At 42.4% G+C, this 17,868-nt stretch overlaps 1 protein-coding gene across 2 annotated transcripts in view; it reads left to right on the forward strand.

Annotated features, from left to right (window-relative positions):
- Positions 1–2,954: 2,954 nt before the first annotated feature.
- LOC147101647 (nucleus accumbens-associated protein 2-like) overlaps positions 2,955–17,868 on the forward strand; it is a 102,804-nt gene continuing 87,890 nt past the window's right edge. For both annotated transcript variants that reach the window (XM_085965382.1, XM_085965381.1), the window contains exon 1: positions 2,955–3,097. The gene's annotated coding sequence lies outside the window, so the exon portion shown is untranslated. The remainder of the gene's footprint in view (positions 3,098–17,868) is intronic.

A 17,868-nucleotide genomic window follows, 5' to 3' on the forward strand; every position in this document is an offset into this window, starting at 1 on the left:
CCCTCTGCTTCCTGCCTCCGAGCCAGTTTTGAATCCAACTTGACACTTTACCCTGGATCCCATGGGCTTTTAACTTCGTGACCAGTCTGCCATGTGGAACCTTATCAAAAGCCTTGCTAAAGTCCATATACACTACATCAAACACACTGCCCTCATCTACCCTCCTTGTTACCTCCTCAAAAAATTCAATTAACTTTGTCAGACATGACCTTCCCTTAACAAATCCATGCTGACTATAAAGGTAAGTATCTTGCATGCCTTCTTAACCACCTTATCTACCTGTCCTGCTACCTTCAAGGATCTGTGGACATGCATTCCATGGTCCCTCTGATCCTCAACATTTCTCAGTATCCTACCATTGTGCATTCCCTTGCTTTGTTAGCCTTCCACAAATGCATTACCTTACACTTCTCTGGATTGAATTCCATTTTCCACTTTCCTGCCCACCTGACCCATCCATTGATATCTTCCTGCAGTCTACAGCTTTCTTCTTCATTGGTGAAGTGGTGCAGGGAATGGGTTAGGAATAACCCTGGTGTGTGAAGTGGAGCAGGGAATGGGTTAGGAATAACCCTGGGGTGTGAAGTGGTGCAGGGAATGGGTTAGGAATAACCCTGGTGTGTGAAGTGGTGCAGGGAATGGGTTAGGAATAACCCTGGTGTGTGAAGTGGTGCAGGGAATGGGTTAGGAATAACCCTGGGGTGTGAAGTGGTGCAGGGAATGGGTTAGGAATAACCCTGGGGTGTGAAGTGGTGCAGGGAATGGGTTAGGAATAACCCTGGTGCGTGAAGTGGTGCAGGGAATGGGTTAGGAATAACCCTGGTGTGTGAAGTGGTGCAGGGAATGGGTTAGGAATAACCCTGGTGTGTGAAGTGGTGCAGGGAATGGATTAGGAATAACCCTGGTGCGTGAAGTGGTGCAGGGAATGGGTTAGGAATAACCCTGGTGTGTGAAGTGCAGGGAATGGGTTAGGAATAACCCTGGTGTGTGAAGTGATGCAGTGAATGGGTTAGGAATAACCCTGGTGTGTGAAGTGCAGGGAATGGGTTAGGAATAACCCTGGTGTGTGAAGTGATGCAGTGAATGGGTTAGGAATAACCCTGGTGTGTGAAGTGCAGGGAATGGGTTAGGAATAACCGTGGAGTGTGAAGTGCAGGGAATGGGTTAGGAATAACCCTGGTGTGTGAAGTGGTGCAGGGAATGGGTTAGGAATAACCCTGGTGTGTGAAGTGGTGCAGGGAATGGGATAGGAATAACCCTGGTGTGTGAAGTGCAGGGAATGGGTTAGGAATAGCCCTGGTGTGTGAAGTGCAGGGAATGGGTTAGGAATAACCCTGGTGTGTGAAGTGATGCAGTGAATGGGTAAGGAATAACCCTGGTGTGTGAAGTGCAGGGAATGGGTTAGGAATAACCGTGGAGTGTGAAGTGCAGGGAATGGGTTAGGAATAACCCTGGTGTGTGAAGTGGTGCAGGGAATGGGTTAGGAATAACCCTGGTGTGTGAAGTTGTGCAGGGAATGGGTTAGGAATAACCCTGGTGTGTGAAGTGGTGCAGGGAATGGGTTAGGAATAACCCTGGTGTGTGAAGTGGTGCAGGGAATGGGATAGGAATAACCCTGGAGTGTGAAGTGGTGCAGGGAATGGGATAGGAATAACCCGTGTGTGTGAAGTGCAGGGAATGGGTTAGGAATAACCCTGGTGTGTGAAGTGATGTGGGGAATGGGTTAGGAATAACTCTGGTGTGTGAAGTGGTGCAGGGAATGGGATAGGAATAACCCTGGTGTGTGAAGTGCAGGGAATGGGTTAGGAATAACCCTGGAGTGTGAAGTGCAGGGAATGGGTTAGGAATAACCCTGGTGTGTGAAGTGATGCAGTGAATGGGTTAGGAATAACCCTCGTGTGTGAAGTGCAGGGAATGGGTTAGGAATAACCGTGGAGTGCGAAGTGCAGGGAATGGGTTAGGAATAACCCTGGTGTGTGAAGTGATGCGGGGAATGGGTTAGGAATAGCCCTGGTGTGTGAAGTGGTGCAGGGATTGGGTTAGGAATAACCCTGGTGTGTGAAGTGCAGGGAATGGGTTAGGAATAACCCTGGTGTGTGAAGTGGTGCAGGGATTGGGTTAAGAATAACCCTGGTGTGTGAAGTGGTGCAGGGAATGGGTTAGGAATATCCCTGGTGTGTGAAGTGGTGCAGGGATTGGGTTAGGAATAACCCTGGTGTGTGAAGTGGTGCAGGGATTGGGTTAGGAATAACCCTGGTGTGTGAAGTGGTGCAGGGAATGGGTTAGGAATAACCCTGGTGTGTGAAGTGGTGCAGGGATTGGGTTAAGAATAACCCTGGTGTGTGAAGTGGTGCAGGGAATGGGTTAGGAATATCCCTGGTGTGTGAAGTGGTGCAGGGATTGGGTTAGGAATAACCCTGGTGTGTGAAGTGGTGCAGGGATTGGGTTAGGAATAACCCTGGTGTGTGAAGTGGTGCAGGGAATGGGATAGGAATAACCCTGGTGTGTGAAGTGGTGCAGGGAATGGGTTAGGAATAACCCTGGTGTGTGAAGTGGTGCAGGGATTGGGTTAGGAATAACCCTGGTGTGTGAAGTGGTGCAGGGAATGGGATAGGAATAACCCTGGCGCGTGAAATGGTGCAGGGATTGGGTTAGGAATAACCCTGGTGTGTGAAGTGGTGCAGGGAATGGGATAGGAATATCCCTGGTGTGTGAAGTGGTGCAGGGAATGGGTTAGGAATAACCCTGGTGTGTGAAGTGGTGCAGGGAATGGGATAGGAATAATCCTGGTGTGTGAAGTGCAGGGAATGGGTTAGGAATAATCCTGGTGTGTGAAGTGCAGGGAATGGGTTAGGAATAGCCTGAAGTGATTCAGAAGCAGGTGGCTGGCTTTGTTTACCGGTGGGCGGGGCCTGTTGCTTGGATACGCGCGTCGGCGAGCGTCGTCGCGTCACGTCCGTTGCTAAGCGCGGCGGTTTCCGGTGCGGTCGGAGCTGCGCTTGTTTCTCCGGCACTCGAGCAGAAAGAGAGAGAGAGAGAAAAGAGACAGGCAGAGAGAAAGACTAACGCTCGGCCGCTCTATGGAGACAAAGAGCAGGTAAAACAACAACAACAACAGCAAGAAAAAAATAAGGGGGAAGGAAGGGTTTGGTTATCCGCTGGGCTGGCGGCTCTGGCCGCTGGGGGAGGGAGCGGAAAGGCCGGCAGTTGCCGGGCGGTCACCTAGCGACGCGCGGACCGGGACTCGGCTCCCCGGGAGACGGCGGGCGCGCGCGCGCGGGGGGAGCCACTGCAGGAGCGCGCGCGCCGAACAAGTCTGCAAGCTCCTGAAGTTTGTAAACCCACCAAAAAACTTCAGTAAAAGTTTCCTGTTTTAAAATACTCAACAACTCTTCCCCCCCCCCCCCCCCCCCGGTATATTCTGCACCCCTCCTCCTATATTGTTCTACAAACCCCTGTTTCTGCATGCCCACTCCTTCTATTGCTGATGGATCTTTCGCTTTTAGCCTCCCTCCCTTTTCCCACCCCCCATTCTCCACCCCCGCCAAGTGCATTCTGCTCCAGCAGGACAGGCGATGCTGGGCACGGGCAGATTGCTAATCATCTCATCAATTGCAAAAATTTGAGGCAAGTTTTTCATTGTTAAATGTTGCAATTCACCATCTAATATTTTAGAAGTGAAAGTAGTACTTGCCTCTAATATGACCATGCACGTATTACAGATTTTTTTTTTACTGCGGGGAGTCGAAGAGCACGATGCTCTCTGACAGCTCCAGATGCAGGAACTGTACCTTTTTTTTGTATTTGGTGTGATTCATTGTGGTAGACATGATTCCATATTTTGCAGATATGGTTGTAATTATCTGGACATTCCAATGCATGTATTTTAGCTATCAAACATTCTTTTTGTAATGTCTAACTGGTAAGGTGACTTTAAAAAGTGACATCTAGGCATTATTTCTTATGTAGATTTTTATGGTACCTGGCTTGTTTTGACTGATGAAATGCATTCTTCATGTCATATTTTAATGTAAAATGAAGCATATCCTGATTTGAGTTTTACCTTTTGCCAGTAGATTACTGTGCCTTTTCAATGTACTGATTATCTGGTTTGTATGGGTCACAGCATATTGAATTGGTATTTTTCCTCACTTGGGGATAGGTCAGTTCCATCTTTTTAGAGTGAATGTATTGGGTAAACTTACTTGTAAATAAGTGTGTTCTAAAGATGTAACACGATTTAATCTGAATTCTCAAGATATTCTGTAATAGTCTCTCTCTCTTTCCTCCTTTTTAAGACGCTCCTTAAAATCTACCTCTTTGACCAAGCTTTTGGTCACTTGTCCTAATATCTCCTTCTGTGGCTCGGTGTCAAATTCTGTTTTATAATGCTCCTGTGAAGTGCTTTGGGATGTTTTACTACATTAAAGGTGCTATAAGTTGTTGTTGTATGGGTGCAGTGGACCACATGTGACATGTGAGCCATGACAATCCGGACCTCAAAGCCCAGGCAACTTGGCCCTAGTTTCATTTTATATTTTCTGTTTCCTGGTTTGTCTTGTTCTGAATATTCGCGGCTTGGAGAGTTATCCTTAATGTTGTTTCTCCTCTGGTCCTAAATCAGGACATTGAGATGTTGGTATCATCAGTTTGAAATGTGCAAATGAATAGAACCAGGATTTAATCTTCCGGCGTGACCTCCAAGGCTTCCATGGTACACACCTTAAATAACCGACAAATAACAAACCTTGGATACCCCTGCTATAACACCGTATCAAAATTTGCTTGGGAATCATGTTAGTTTCAGTTTACCGATATTATCTCTTCAGTTTTGTGTGTAATGCTGCTGTGGGCATGATGCCATCGGTTTGGGTCCAATACTTCTAGTGGAACTAAAAAGTACAACTGGAGGTCACAGCAGTGAATGTTCCTTGGCAGTGTGTTAACTGGGCTATCAATTTTGCATGTGAGTATTAAGCTGGTAATTATGCTGCGAAAACACAATTGTACAGTTATGTTCCGTTGCCCGGCTTCCAGTTTTTGGGGATGATGAGGAAGTTGCATTGACTAGATGGCTTGTTGTAAAGACCATATAAATCAGCCAGTTGTTTGTTAAAAGCATGCGATAGTGAATGGGACTGCCGTTTTATTAAAAAAAAAAAAAAATCCAATTTTTGAAATCCTATTAAAACGCAAGAATATAAGAAAAGTTAAAGATGATAAAAGGCCATTTGGCCTATTGAAGATTATCGTTTGGATGTTCAACCTCGTGCAGCCTAGAATCCAACTGCATTTGCTAATTCCTTCTCATCCAGTGCTAATGTCTGGCTCTTCCACCTTGTTGTTGACCTAGATGGTCTTTAATAAAAAACAGTTACAGGAAACTCTTTCGTATCTGGCACCGACAGGACCGGGATGGTGCCAGTTGATTAAAATTTCCGGATAACGGAGAGGTATATCTACCGAGGCTATATTTAACAAACAAAAATAAAAAAATCAAGAAATGTGCAGTATAATTGGGTACTCGCCTACAGAATGTTGTTAAATGGATGGTGGAAGATGCTTGATTAAGTACAGTAATGCCAGTTGAGGGTAATCCATAACTCTTTAATTACTTAACAGTAAAACAAAACTTATAAACGACTGTATACTGTAGTTTTCGGAGTGAGAATTTTGCCGGTTATTAGAGAATTCCGGATATTTAGGTGCTGTTTAAACGAGAGTTTCCTGTATTTCCATATAAACACACAAATGACCTCAAAACACGCACATTTGTTTATAGTTTCCAAGATTTTATATCAAAAAATTTCCATAAGCCTCAAAAATGATTCAGGTGACATCTTGTTAGCTGAATTTTCAACTGCAATAAAGAGGCCAGTGACTTTAAAAAGAAATGCAAAATGAACATACTTTTTTTAATAACCATTAACAAAGAAACTGCATTCCTAAATGCGGCTGATCGCAGGTGTTGTCTGACTAAGCAGTTCACAACTGAAATGCATTTTTAATTTAATTAAGTATCTTCACTTGCCTGAAGTAAAGATTTGAAAGTTTGTGCTAGAAAATCCAACAAACTACACGTGCTCAAAATGCCCAGATGTGGCCAGACTGAAGCCTTAAAATAACATTTTTAAGGAGGGTATTAAAACACACAAAAGGCAGGGGGTAAACTCACTATTATTGAAAAATACATATTTATTGAATTTTAAAATATCATCTTCGAAACCTTATTTTGAGCATTTACAAATTTCAGTTGCTAAGGAAAAAATGGCGTATGAAAATTTTTCAAATAGCAATTTGATGTATTCAGTGTATCGACGAAGTGTGACGCAATGTTTTTCACTTATAAAATATTGACAATTTCCTCTGCGATTTTTTCCCCCCCCCCCCCCCCCCCCCATTTTAAATGCTGACATTTTCTATGGGTTTTTTTCCATTATAAATATTTACATAAAATGCTGGCACGGAGTAATGCTTGTGTGCTGGAAGTGTGCGCATACACAGACTTAAAAAAAAAAAAATTATGATGAGCCTCTCCCTCCACCCCCCCCCCCCCCTCCCCCCCCCAACCCATGCTATACCAGCTTTTTTCAAACATTCTCACAGCTTATCCTCTTTACACTTAGGGCCATTCTTGTTGCTATTCTCTCCAATGTCTGCATGGTCCTTTTGAAGATACACAGTAACCAAAATTGTACACCTCAGTCCTGAGCATGCTATTGTTAGTAGGTTATAATACGTCAGTGTAACCTCTGTAGAATTGTACTCCACTGTTCCAGCTGTGTATCCCAACATTCTTTTTGCCTTTTTAACCACGTCTCCATATTTTTGCCTTGACTTTGAAAGTGCTGAGTCTACTGTTAGTCGCAGGTCTCTTTGAGTCTCCATTTGCTAATTCAATTCCTTCATTGCATACTTTGTCTTGCTATTTGTCTGCTCAACTGATCTGAATCCTTCTGCAAATAGTTATCTATGTGTTCTGTCCCTTCAGAGCCAAGCAAAGCTATTTCTGATGTGTGGGGCAAAGGTTCACAGGTACACTGCACTGTGAAATATAGCCTACTTTACATGCAATGTGATATACCTGTTCCTCCTTTTAGCATTGGAGCTTTGGGTAAACTGTGTGAAACAAATGGATTAGTGAAGGTTTAAAAGTAATCCATGGGTTCCCTAATATACCATACAGATTCCAGTACTGATTTCACTGCCAATGAAACATCATTCCAGTGAGCGAGTGGTAAATGTACGAGAGATAGTGGAAGCAGTTAGTATTGATTCATTTAAATGCAAATTAGATGGATCTCTTTCAGCAAATAATATTTTGGGATACAGTACTGTATATGAGTAATTTGTGACATGCCACGCAATAAGTGTAGCATGCTTGGGAGGAACAGGTGATTTTGGACCTATGGTTCCCAAAGCTCTCCAACAGTGGGATTTTCCCTGGGTCTGTTGGTGACTAATTGATCGAGATTGATTGCAGTGATTAGTCAACAACTCCATTATCATTGTATCATGTGACTACTAGGATGGTAGAGGGTGAACGAGATGGACTGTGGTCTTTTTTCATCAAGCAATTCCTATGTTCAATTACCTTAAATCCTGATGTTTAAGTTGCACCTTCATGTAAAACCCAATTTTGGGCACAGGGCATATAACACGTTTCGTGAGATGGCTTCATTCCCCGCCTCTGGCGTTGAAGCATCTTTTCGTCATGGTTGCCATCTTGTTCTGGCTGTCATGCCTTTAAAACCCAACGTTGTGAAAATGCCATAAATTCACACACTGGATCAATTCAATACAATTTTCATACGAATTGTTTAAAATGAGAAATGTTTAGGATTGTACATGGGAAAGGAATATGATTGTAAAGCAGCAAAAAAAAATCCAGAGGTAGTGGTACTCAACTAACATACCCAAGGTCCAAATCTGGAATTCCAGTATTTCCTTGTTTTTCCTTAAGCCTCCCTCATGTAAAAGTCTGATTAGGCTATTTCTACATATTTTGGTTGCACCTTCTTGAGTACCAGAAGGTGACGTGACTTCTTCCCTAAGAATGTATTCTCATCCCATGAATGTGCAGTACAGTTTGGAGAGCAGCCGTCCTCTTTTTCAGCCCAGCAGGCTCTAGATTGTCCAACATTAATATTTTTGAGCACTTGCCCCTTGTGCTTTCCAAATGCTTGCTCATCTTTGCTTGTGGTTTTTTTAAAACTAAAAGACAGCAGTAATGGAGTGTGGATAGGTATCCTAATAGAGGAGACACATGATGTTGTATCTTGAAGTTGTATAGCCTTAGCATAGATTAGATACTAATGGTACAGCCTTCCCAAATTTGTAAATTTAAAACAGTTCAATAAAATGATGTGGTGAATCAGTGAGCTCTGGAAATAGAATATGTATCACCCTAATATTCCAGTGTCTAGAGAGCAATTGTGCTGCTTAGTCTCCAAATGACTTTATTGAATTTTCTAAATCCTCCAAGGCACCTTTAACAGGTTACGGTAGATGAACCTTTACCTAGCCTCTAAAGACTTAGTCATAAAAGTTTAAAAGTGGTTTCCTTTTTAATAAGAAAGCTGCATACATTCTCCATCCTGCAGCGCTCTGGCAGAGGCCAAGGGCTGGTATATTCAACATGGCAGATTGGCAGGTAACTAGCAAGCACTGGTTCCCTTGCCTGCTGATTGTTACCCAGGGCAGTGGTTAACATGGAGTCTTCACTCCACCAAAATGTAGCTTTGCACCTCCTACAGAGAAACCAAATGTACTCTGCAGAAATGTCTTGTGATGTATTTTGAGTTCGCCTCTGAGTCTGTGGAAAGAGTTGGTGATAGATGCATGAAGTCTTAAGTTACTGTACAGTAGGAGCATGCTGCAGTGGTTGTGGCTTCCTATGAAGAAGTGCAAAGCTTTCCTGAGCCTGAGGTGTGGGAAGATTAAACAGTATTGATTTAAGCTGTGTATTTTTAGCAGAGCCAGATCTAATGTTCGTATGTGTGATTGAGCCTGATGGGTTGGCAATTTCAATTTCCCTATAGTGAATGTGTCCTTGTGGGAGTGGTATTAGCTGAGATTATCTGTATCGGGCACCGTTCTGGCTACTTTCCTACAGTGTCTGTCATTTGCAAAAACTTGGCTCCATGTGATCTTATCGCTGTATCAGAGTGCAATCGTCTCCCCTCCAACTCCCTCGCCCAATGCTGTTTTTTCCCCTTCCTTTCCTGAAAGTGTTGGTATGCCCAGCAGTAACTCTCCAACACCTTATTTATGTGTAAGCTATTTGGCCATGGTGGCCATCATAGCAAGTCCAATCCTATCCTCACTCAATGGATACAGGTGTCACTCTATGGCAGTCACTGGTTGACTTATTTCGTCCCCTCTCTAGGTTGACTTATTTCGTCCCCTCTCTATGCTGACACTCCCGTCAGTACTGAGGGAGTGCTGCACTGTCGGAGGTGCTGTCTTTTGCATGAGGTGTTAAAGTGAGGCCCTGTCTGCCCCCTCAGGTGAGTATTTTGATGAAGAGCAGGGTAATTCTCCCTGGTGTCCTGGCCAATGTTTTAGCCCACAATCAACATCACAAGTTAAATTTGATAGTTTTATCCTCTTTTTATATAAGTGCAGACATAATCAGAATTGTGGACATCTTGGAAGAATCTGCACGTTAATATCAAAAGTGTTGGTATCAACAGAGAAGAGCAGATTGTGATTTAAAAGGCTACTGACATGGTATTTTAAATTGGGGCCCCACTGTAACCGATTTAGACACGAGCCATCGGGACCCATGAAGTAAGATCCAGCTTCTAGCAATAAGTGACTTTAGGGTTTTATGGAGAAGTTAAAATGGCTAAATTCCACTATTAATAAAAACCTACTGGTTGATTCTCCCATCTTTTGCATAGTAAGCACCTTTTATAACTACAGAACTAGTTAAGAGCTTAAATCTGGCATATTATTAGCGGGGTTACTTCACAACAAGAGTCTGATGGGCTGGAAACAACATCTCTGCTCCGTGTAGCAGTGTTCAGTGGTCTCGCCCCTTTAATTCACCCTGTGCTTCGAACAGTAGGGAGTCATCTGAGTTTGTTGACGTTAAAGTGCCAGTTCATGCGATAGCTGTTTCACCGCCGATTTAAGCTGGCCATTCAGAGTATCTTTTATTTGAATGACCTGGAATAGAAGGTTAAGTAAAATCTGCAGGTCTGGGCAGCAGCTATGATGATATGTAAAGAGCACAATGTGTGCCTTCCTGAGTCATTTCACAACTTCCCAAATCAATGCAAAGTAACAGCATGGTTTCAGTCTGTGGGCTGAAAATACCATTTGCTGTTGGTGCCGTTAATTAATGTTTTTAACGCACAGCATGATCCATCCACGGCTTAACTACTTCTGTAAGCAGTTTAACTTCCAGCATATTGCATCGTGGAGGGAAGATTCATAATTGGCTATTAGTTAACCAAGAAATATATTTAAGATTTAACATTTAGATAGTTGTCCTTTTCTTAAATTGTGTTCCTTTTTTCTTATCCTTTTTAACTTCCTGTCACTCTTTTATTCTCATTTTTATCAAGTTTATTTCATCTATTTGGTCATATCTTTGTGAATGTCTCTGTCTCCCAATTGAATCTGTTTTTAGAGAGGAGACGGCGGGGCAGGCAGGGAGGGCACTGACAGAGCAAGCCCGACAGTGAGTGATGGTCTGGAAGTGTGCTTTTAATCTTGTTTTTAAAATGAGCTGCTGATCAGTGCTAAAACTGAACTGAGCTGAACAGCACAGTTTGCAGAGTTAACTCGCTTGACATTGACAATGCAAGTATCCCCCACCCACTCAGTAAAATGGCTGAAGAATCATAGCAAAGGTGTTATGTTACCAGGAAATTAGTTTTACATAGAATTTACAGCACAGAAATAGGCCATTTGGCCCAATTGCTCTATGCTGGTGTTTATGCTCCACATGAGCCTCCTCCCACCCTTCTTTATCTCACCCTATCCGCATATCCTTCTATTCCTTTCTCGTGTACTTATTTAGCTTATCCTTAAATGCATCTATGCTGCTCGTCTCAACCGCTCCTTGTGGTAGCTAATTCCACGTTCTTGCCACTCTTTAGTACCTTGGGATGTTTACTATGTTAAAGGCACTATATAAATACGAGTTGTTGTTGTTTAGGTCAAGCAGTTCTCCTGAATTCCCTCTTGGATTTATTGGTGACTTTTTTATGGCTCCTAATTTTGGTCTTCCCACAAGTGGAAACATCTTCTCTACGTCTACCCTATCAAACCCCTTCATAATTTTAAAGACCTCTATTAGGTCACCCTGTAGCCTTCTCCTTTTCTAGCGAAAAGAGCCCCAGCCTGTTTTCCTCATAAATATATCCTCTCAGTTCTGGTATCATTCTTGTGAACCTTTTTTGCACCTTCTCCCATGGCTCTATATCCTTTTTGTAATATGGAGACTAGAACTGTGCACAGTACTCGAGTGTGGTCTAACAAGGTTCTATACAAGTTTGGTTAGTAATTGTCTGGCTTTTATGACAGAGTTTCAATGGACATGTCTATTGTAAAAATGGTATCCTATTAATATTTTGCTTATGATTTTAGTTTTTGAAAAAGAATACATTTGCATGCGATATTCTTTTTATAATTGATCTCCAGGAATTTGTTTTAACTCTAGCCCCTCCACGAAAACCAGTAGTGCCACAACTGCAACTAGATTCTGTTTCAATGTGCTTAAACTCTGCTTGACTTCCTGCAAAATACAAGCTTGGGCCCTGAATACTACCACTGTGATGTGGTGGATTTGGTAGCTCCCAATGTTACTAATGACTGAAATATTTTGGTTCATTGGGTCATGCCCTGGAAGTGGCAGGTAAGATGTTTCCTTGAATCATAGATTTTTGTTTTTTAGTGATAAAAAGCCATTCAATCCACCAAGGCTGCTCTATCCACAGATGATGTAGAATGCACCCTACTATAGACTCTAGCACTCATATTTATTATTCTGAAAGTTGTACATAAATACTTGCTGATTGCCCAAAAATCATCAATTCCTAATAGTTATCCTTGCATCCCCATTGGGTAATAGGATTCACAGTTTTTTTTCATAATATTCCCCCTCATCCCACCCCTTTCTGTTCATTCAGAGCCCTGCAGTTTCTCAAAAACATAATTGGAGATTAAAACATCTAGTTAAACTGCAGAGAATAGTGGATAGTTGCCTGGCAACTAACTGCCACAACTCCGATGCTTTCATAGTTAGCACGATTGTCTTGCTATGGCTCCCAATTAGCAACAACAACAACTTGTATTTGTATTGTGCCTTTAATGTAGTAAAATGTTCCAAGACGCTTCACAGGATTATTATAAGTCAAAGAAGTTGACGCCGAGCCACATAAGGAGAAATTCGGGCAGGTGACCAAAAGCTTGGTCAAAGAGGTAGCTGGCAAATAATTGGCAAATGAAGTTCACCACAGATAAATGTGAGGTATTACATTTTGGTAGGAAGAATAGGGGGGGGTCACTTATCACTTGGAGGGTGCTAGTCTGGGAGGGGTAGAGGAACAAAGGGATCTCGGAGTACAAATCACTAAAAGTTGTGACACAGGTTAGCAATGCCATTTTTAAAAAAAAAGCAAACCAAGCACTAGGGTTTATTTTTAGAGGGATAGAATTGAAAAGTAGGGAAGTTATGCTAAACCTGTATCGAACCTTGGTTAGACCACACTTGGAGTACTGCGTGTAGTTCTGGTCGCCATATTATAAAAAGGATATAGAGGCATAGGAGAGGGTGCAGAGAAGATTTACAAGGATGATACTAGAAATGCGAGGGTATACCCATCAGGAAAGGATGAACAGGCTGGGTCTCTTTTCTCTTGAAAAAGAGAAGGCTGATGGGTGACCTAATAGAGGTCTTTAAAATTGAGAGGTTTTGATAGTGAATACAGAATGTTTCCATTTGTGAGGAAGAGCATAACTAGAGGCCATCTATATAAGATGGTCACCAAGAAATCTAATACAGAATTCAGAAGAAACTTCTTTACCCAGAGTGGTGAGAATGTGGCACTTGCTACCATAGGGAGCAGTTGAAGCGAATAGTGTAGATGCATTTAAGGGGAGGCTGGACAAACATATGAGGGAGAAGGGAATGGGGGTTATGCTGAAGAAAGACGGGAGGAGGCTCGAGTGGAGCATAAACGCTGGCATGGACTGGTTGGGCCGCATGGCTTGTTTCTGTGTTGCGTATCCTATGTATGTTTTAAGGAGTGTCTTAAAGGAGCAAAGAGAGATTTAGGCAGGAAATTCCAGAGCTTAGGGCCTAGGCAACAGAAGGCACAGCCACCAATGGTTGAGCGATTATAATCAGGAATGCGCAAGATGGCAGAATTAGAGGCGTGCAGATATCTCGGGTGGGGGGTGGGTGCGTTGTGGGGCTGAAGGAGATTAGAGATAGGGAGGGGCGAGAGGCCATGGAGGGATTTGAAAATAAGGATGAGAAATTTGAAATCGAGGAGTTGCTTAACTGGAAGCCAGTGTAGGTCAGCAAGCACAGGGGTGATGGGTGAATGGGACTTGGTGCGAATTAGGACACGGGCAGCCGAGTTTTGAATGACCAAGTTTATGTAGCAACAACATTGTGCATTTATATGGCTCCTTTAATGTAGTAAAACATCCCAAGATGCTTCACTAGAGCATAATAAGACAAAAATTGGCACTGAGCCAAAGAAGGAGACATTGGAACAGGTAACTAAAAACTTGATCAAAGAGAGAGGTTTTAAGGAGCATCTTTAAAGGAGGAAGAGAGGTTTAGGGAGGGAATTCCAGAGCTTGGGGCATGGATGGCTGAAGGCACAGCTGCCAATGGTGGGGCAAAGGAAGTGGGGAATGTACAAGAGGCCAGAGTTGGAGGGAAGCCCGTCCAATAGCATGAGTGGTAATGGAGCATGGTTCCATGTGTTCTGGCTGCCAGCCGGTATTCTACCTAAGAGAGCATTCTTTATCTGAGAGGCTAGACAGCGAATACCAGACTATTTGACTGAGGGGTAAAACACCATACACATACATTTTCCAGTTACTTAGTTACATGAGTAGTGATTAGGAACAAGGGACCTGTGCTAATTTTTTTTCTTCCCTCCCTTGCCCAGAGGTTCTGGGACCAGTTAAAGTGCCCCAGGTGCCGTCCCGGCTGAGATCAAATACATTGGCAGAGACAGGGAATCAAACCTGGGACTGTTTGGTCTGTATAGTTAAGTACTACATGGTTACAGATAGGTTAAAAAAAAAAAGGGCATAGATTGGCTGTAGTCCTTTGAAAGGGATCTTCAGTGAAGAAGCTGTTCTAGAAGGTAAATTGTTATAGTTGGGTTGATCAGTAATGGTCTGTCTATAGGCCCCCTGGAGCCTTGCTTGATTGCTTTAGGGACTCAACAGCCCATTTCTCAGAGTCTTGCCCAAAATGGCTGCAGATATTTTCTGTTTTTTTTGCCTTTCCCAAGAATTTGCATGGGGTGGGTCAGTTGTTTGAGTTGTATTGTCTCTGGCTGAGGTGGGTGTTGATGGTCTTTTCCTATCTTTTCATATATTTTATGGAAGCCAAATATTGTGCCTCTGGTGCTTTACCCTGTATGATGATGGCAAGTTCCTATTTGGGAAGTAAATTCATAGAATAGTGAAGTCCATACCTAGTGTAGGTATCCAACATCCTTGCCTGTTGTGTTCCAGCATTCCATGACATGTACATCAGCCACTGTCTCGATGCTGAAATCATCAACTGTGACTGTCATTTTGCAGCCGCCTTCTGTATTTAGTCCTGATGAAATCTTTTTTTTAAACAAGAACTTGCTGTTTAGACTTGGCATGTAGGTGCTTGATGTGACTTGTGATTTATGTCTTTGGCTAAAGGCACCCATCCTGTATGCAATATCAATTTTATTGCATGTAGAAGAGGAACATTTAACATTTCTCAAGACTTTTGAGGTCCACACATGACCATTTTGACAAAACTGCCCTCCTTAGTTTTGTAATCTGCATAATCCTGATTGTGTGTGTTCCTATTTTTGGGCGGTGGCGGCAGGGGGAAGTCAATTTTACAAGAGTCCACGAAATGATGATAAATGCTGACTATTGTATTGGCAAGATTGCATCAGAAAAGTTTGATCAAAGTAGCATCTCATAAACTCGGTGATACAAGAATAGCATAACATTCCACATTGGCAGTGACTGAAACTTTGCTCGGTAAACTACGAACAAACACTGTGGATCAGCGATTGATTGGATTACAGAATGCTAATGTAAAGGACCAGCGGGTGCGGGAAGGCGCAAGGAGACTGCAGAGATAGAATGGGGACAGGTTGTGGGCTTATTTGAAGATGAAGATTTTAAATTTAATGCATTGGCAGACATGAAGCCAGTGTAGATCGAGGGTGGGAGTGATGAGCAAGCAGAACTGTTCTGATAGTGTCCATTTGGTGAGATCATTAGAATTTTTGTAGGTTATTTTACAGCAAAAAGATCGTTGGGGAAATCTACATATGAAAAACAAATTGGAACACTGGTCTCACAAGTATAAAGCACTGTTGATATTTAATGCCTTGTCCTCCTTCCAAGACTCAAGCAAAAGGGGATCACACGTGTGTTAAAATCAATGCTCACTGAACAGTCTCCTACACTAATTTGTTCTTTCCCAAGACAACTGGAATCCCTTACCTCCATCGATCAATCTTTCCTTCTGTTACCTACGAGGTATTAAACAAGGTTGGCATCAGCATGCTGTCATTTGGTGATATACCTTCTGTTCTCTCATTAGCCTTGGTGCTGTCCTTTGCTGTGGACTTTAACCCTTCACTTTTTTTGTTTCTGCATTATATATAAAAAAAAGTAAGATCCTTTTCCCATAAGATCTACAGCAAGTTTGGTTATTTTGAGATGACCTTGCACTGCATATAAAAACTGCAGTTCTTCCTCGTTGACCCATTTAATCATATTTTTCTGCAATTGACTCTCAATTAAAGTAAAAATTATAATCTCGATTTAGTTTACACCAGAGGTACAGTTGTATACATAGGGTGATATTTGGGATATAAAAATGTGGATAGTTGGTGAAGTATTATAAGCTGGCTCCAGCTGAATTGGGAATTCTGAATAAAGGGTGGCTGGAAAAGTTGTAATTTACAGACTCTTTTTGGTTTGGGGATGTATATTTTTGGCAGTCATATACTTGTCCACTGGCAATCTGAATACTGTTTTGAAAGCTAATGCCCTTCAAAAAGCTGCTGACAGTTTGGAGGTTGCTGGTGATTCCACGTATTGAAGCCACTGTATTGTGTAATATTAAAACTTGATGATGGAATTGGTTCATTTTCGAGGGAGAGCTTTGATCGGTTCCTAGCTGTTACAAAAGATACTTCTAATAATGATGCATAAAGGCTGGGACAGGAAATGGTATTTTCCATGGTCTTAAGAAACCCTTTTGATGCACAGTACAGTTGCAAGATTTCACAATTTATATGCTGCACACTTCTTCGCTCAGGAAAAATGTGTTGGTGTGTGCCAATCTCAGTAGGCTCTGTGGCACCAGTGTTCTATGACAAGGGACTTTCACTTCTGTTTTTTTTCCCCTGTAAATTTTGCATATATGCAGTGTTTCAAGAAGTTTTGCTTTGTCTTGCTATTTTAGAGACACTTTTTTGTTGAAAACACATGTATTCAGTATTAGAAAAGGAGTCGTGTACTGTACAGAATGATCTGGGGATGTCTGGTCATTCAGGGGCACAGAGGTAGAGCATGTCTTTTGGAAGTTGTGCAACTGATTAGCTGTTTTTCTAATTCTATTGCTGTGATTGTTTCATTTAGGTATGTAATGACTTGATGGGGAAACGAGCATGTCCGATATTCAGAGCAATGCTGGCTTTTTGTCTCCATTCATACATACAGAATTACATGATTGAAATGTCGTTGTTTTGCTGTGTTCCAGGTGTTGGGGCTGAAAGCTTAACTGCAGAAAGAAAATACTTCTATTTATACAGTGATGCGCTACCCCGATGGTCTAAGTCTAGGCATGCTGGTGTGAGGATCTTCTCCATTATAAAAAATCTTGTTAATAAAATTGATGCGCTATCAATCACTCAAAAGACTGAGGTTAAGCGAGTAACTAACAGGCTTTTATTAACAAGAGAATGAAGGTGTGCCTCGAGTGGTCGACCAGTCCAGAATACAGAGGGACTGTGGAGCAGTCACCTTTATACCTGGACTCGTGGGAGGAGTCAGCCGAGGTATGTACAGACATGTACACAGTGGAATACAAACAGTGGTTTACCACATACAGCGCCTTTCATGACCTCAGGATGTCCCAAGACGCTTTCCAGCCAATGAAGTACTTTTGAAGTGTAGTCACTGTTGTAATGTAGCATTCATTGGCACACTGGCCTAGACTTAATGGCTCATGGTAAACCTGTTGGTTTTGGCCAGCAGACAGTGTTCATTTTCAGGCCTGTTCTATGCTTGTGCATACACAAAACCCAATGAGTGACTGAGAACATTACTGGTTATCTTTGATGGAATGTGAGTCATTAGGTGGATTTATAGGAGAACTCCGTGTAGAAAAATAGGAGCAAGAGTAGGCCCTTCGAGCCTGCTCCGCCATTCAATATGATCACGGCTGATCCTCTATCTCAATACCATGTTCCTGCTCTCTCCCCATACCCCTTGATGCCTTTTGTGTGTGGTCATTACACATGCACAATTGAAGTTGTGCTTTATTGGAATATTTGATAATCCTTTGACGTGTGGTTCAAATATCGCACTTGTAAAACATTGAATTTGACACCTAATGACACCTTTTTAATCTGAAATGTCAAATACTAAATGCATACA

This window comes from Somniosus microcephalus, chromosome 23 (assembly GCF_052327205.1).
Source record: "Somniosus microcephalus isolate GS21.2 chromosome 23, FLI_Smic_1.0, whole genome shotgun sequence".
Classification (NCBI taxonomy): Eukaryota; Metazoa; Chordata; class Chondrichthyes; order Squaliformes; family Somniosidae; genus Somniosus; species Somniosus microcephalus.